Raw genomic sequence first — 3375 nt, 5'->3', positions numbered from 1 at the left:
CAGTGGGTTTTCCAGCTGCAAGAAACTATCCCCAGTCATGCACTGACATTCCTATCTCATCATATAATGTTATAACTCGGATATCATTGTGAACCGGGATTTTTTCTCCCTCAGAAATGTGAAATTCGATGGTGCAAATCTGTACCACAAGAAAAGAAAACCTCTACAGCTGTCATTGAGTTTTCAAATCTGCTCAAACAGCGAGGATGTGAATGAAGCAATCAGCTGTTTACATTATTGTTACATTGTTTTTGCATTGTAAAATGAAGAGTGCTGTCAATAACTTGTTGCTTTCATCTTTATCCATGATAAATAGATGTACAATAAATGTGGATAAATAAATGAAGCACATGATCATTACACTTCCATTCAAAAAATGGACAATACCCAGTTTCTTGACATATGCGAGTGCATTGAACAAACAGGCATGAGCAATATAGCAGCAGAAGGAGAAACAAATGACTATCCAATTTATTATTTTTCACAAGTTTGCTATGGTCTTTCTCATTTTACAACGTAGTAGAACTGATCATCATCATCTCACCCCGTTCTGACAATGACAACATCATAAAAACACACAAACTCTTGGTATCTTGCCTTGAATATAAAAAAATTGGAACCTTGTGAGTAGGGAGGAAGAAAGAGGAGGGGAAAACAAATGAGAGTGAAACTGGGGTTGAAAATTCACAACATGCCTTGGTATGATGTGAAACTATTACATGTACCTACCTACCGATCCAAATGAACAAAATGGAATTTTTTAAAATTTCCGACAGTGTAAAGTTTTGTGAGCTATGATGACCAAATGATGTAATATTAATGGAAGTTTGAATTTGCTTTTGTATCGAGCTTTCTTTAACAAAAATTAACTTCCATAATGAACTTACAACATTGAACCTATTGCAAATAGTCATAAATAGTTCAAAACTCATATTTAATTTTAACTGTGTACGTACAGAGATCAGATTTTATTTAATATATATATTTCCTTATGTATAGGAAAAAGTGTTATTTAAATTATTTTCAATATTTTGAAGAAAAATACTATAATTTCTTTAAGGATGCCCCTCCCACACTACCCCTTTATCTGTCTACAACCAAAATTTGCTTTTCAGAGAAACATCAAAGGAGCTACAGCTTGATACATTGCAGTGTATTGTGAAGAAATTGAAACAAATGGGACTATGTTTTCATCCCTATTAAAACAGTTAATGAACATCACAGAACCTTTTCCCTACTCTGGAAAATCAATTGGTTCTGTTAAGCATGGAACACTTGAATTGCTAATACAATTATCATCATATGTCTTCAAAACTATTATTGAAATCTCCTCTTCTGGATGTGAGGCTGAGATGCACACCCATAGTCTCAAACCAGTAGTCGCTGGTCCTACATTGTCCTTAAAAGTGGAACACTTGGATTTACATCAGTGGTTGATTCTGAAATTGCTTCATCCTCATAATGCTCTTCTACTTCTATAGTTAATTTGTGATGATATGGATGAAAGATGTGTAAATGAAATTGGTGAATTGAAGCTAACATCTGTGTTGGATTGGTTTTGTGTATTGCTCTTCGAAGCCAGGAAGTCATATGTTTGAATCTTTGGTAAGCCATAGATTTATCATTGTATTTGTTCTATCATCATTTCATGATATCCTTATTCATCCTCATCATCACAATTAACCTAGACATGCTGAAAGTAATGTAAAATAATCCAAATCCAATAGAGATAAAATAGATATATCAGGATTAGTCATATATTTTTAGCATTTTGTCAAACAGAGGCCGATAATCTTCCAAACAGGTGTTAAATGTGTAGTAGAGTGGAGTGGGTACTGGTCATCATCTGTACACACCCATGAGCTTAACAATTGCGATTAAGATGTTTGAGGAGCTTTCCTTTTGTTTGTGTACCACTGCTTAAAAAATGGGTTGAATGGTGAAGGAAATTTATAGCATAGCATCTGAAGGGATAGTAAATCCTACAAAAATAAATCTAACTCTTTTGGTCTTAATATATCTGTGTTATCTATAAGCAAGGTGTCCACGAGCAGTAACCACCATTACACCATTACTGAGATCCCATTCCAAGCACCCTGGAAGCAACAGCTGACAATCAACAGACGAGGGCTATGCATATTTGCTAATTGCAGCCACCTTGTCATCAGCTGACCTTGAATGGTTTTCCATGACCTCAGATGAAGTTCAGCAAGTTGCCACACTTTTCTTTGAAATTTCTGCACATGCCACATGGCAACAGGTTTTTGTTGGAGACAACTGATGAGAAGTGAGTCGTTCTTTTCTATCCCAAGACAGAAAACCAAAGGCTTCAGTAGACAAGGATCAAGCGGTGGTTCAAAGATGAAATATTGAGAGGAATGATGACAAGCCAGATTTTAAACCCCAATCTATTTGTTGCCCAATACAACCTAACCTGAAACACTGGAAACCTAAGAATTTGTCAGCATGTTAATTGAAAACATACCTATACTGCAAATGTCTCCAAATATCAAAGTCTCTCACCAACCCACTGATGACTCACAAATTCCTTAGTGGGTTGAAAAAAAATTAAGGGAGGGAATTATAAATGCTTTTTTTTTAATATCTAGTAATATACTTAATTCTTTTCCCCTTATCATGCACCCAAAATTATTGCTTAGCGTGGATGCAATTTTCTGAAGGGTTTGCCCAAAAAATCATCTTAAGTCAGCAACTCAGGGTATCAAGTCAATCACTGAGAAAGACACATTCTCATACCTAGAAAATATGACCATCACACAGATATTGCATCGAAAATTCTATTCATCCATTCATTTAATACTTACGTTACAAAATAAATGAGAATGCATCTTTTAAACAGCCAACTAGTAAAACTTGTGCTGTTACTAAGTTATATTGAAGCTGTGTGACTTTTTCCAGTTGGGTACTCTTTCATGACTTACAAGTTTTTCTTTATCTTTAAATAGAGCCAATGTCTGCTGAGTAATATGATTGGGTGAGATATTTGTTACATGAATAATGAGTTTGATTGTTGCAGATAGTAAGAGTACCATGGAGACAGCAGACAAACACAAATAACTTTCTCTGAGGGTGAAATATAAGTTACAACAAAATCATGAATTTCTAAGCTTACAGTTTACAATTAGGATATGAAGGATGCAGACAACTGAGACATTTGAAGAGAAGCCAGAAATCCCATTGCAAGAAGAAGTCGTTGAAGGTTGGTTTTGTATGCTTGGAGCACTCTGTAGCTTAATTCCAGAAAATAATACTTTTTGTCTTTTTTCCATAGCATTTTCCATTTCCCTATAATTTAAGCATGTCTGTTTCTAATAACACATTCTCTACATGCATGAGAATACACATTAGAATAGA

Source organism: Lepisma saccharinum, chromosome 15 (genome assembly GCF_977018435.1).
Source record: "Lepisma saccharinum chromosome 15, izLepSacc3.1, whole genome shotgun sequence".
In the NCBI taxonomy this organism is placed as follows: domain Eukaryota; kingdom Metazoa; phylum Arthropoda; class Insecta; order Zygentoma; family Lepismatidae; genus Lepisma; species Lepisma saccharinum.
The sequence above is the reverse complement of the archived record's forward strand: the minus strand, read 5'-3'. Positions refer to the sequence as shown.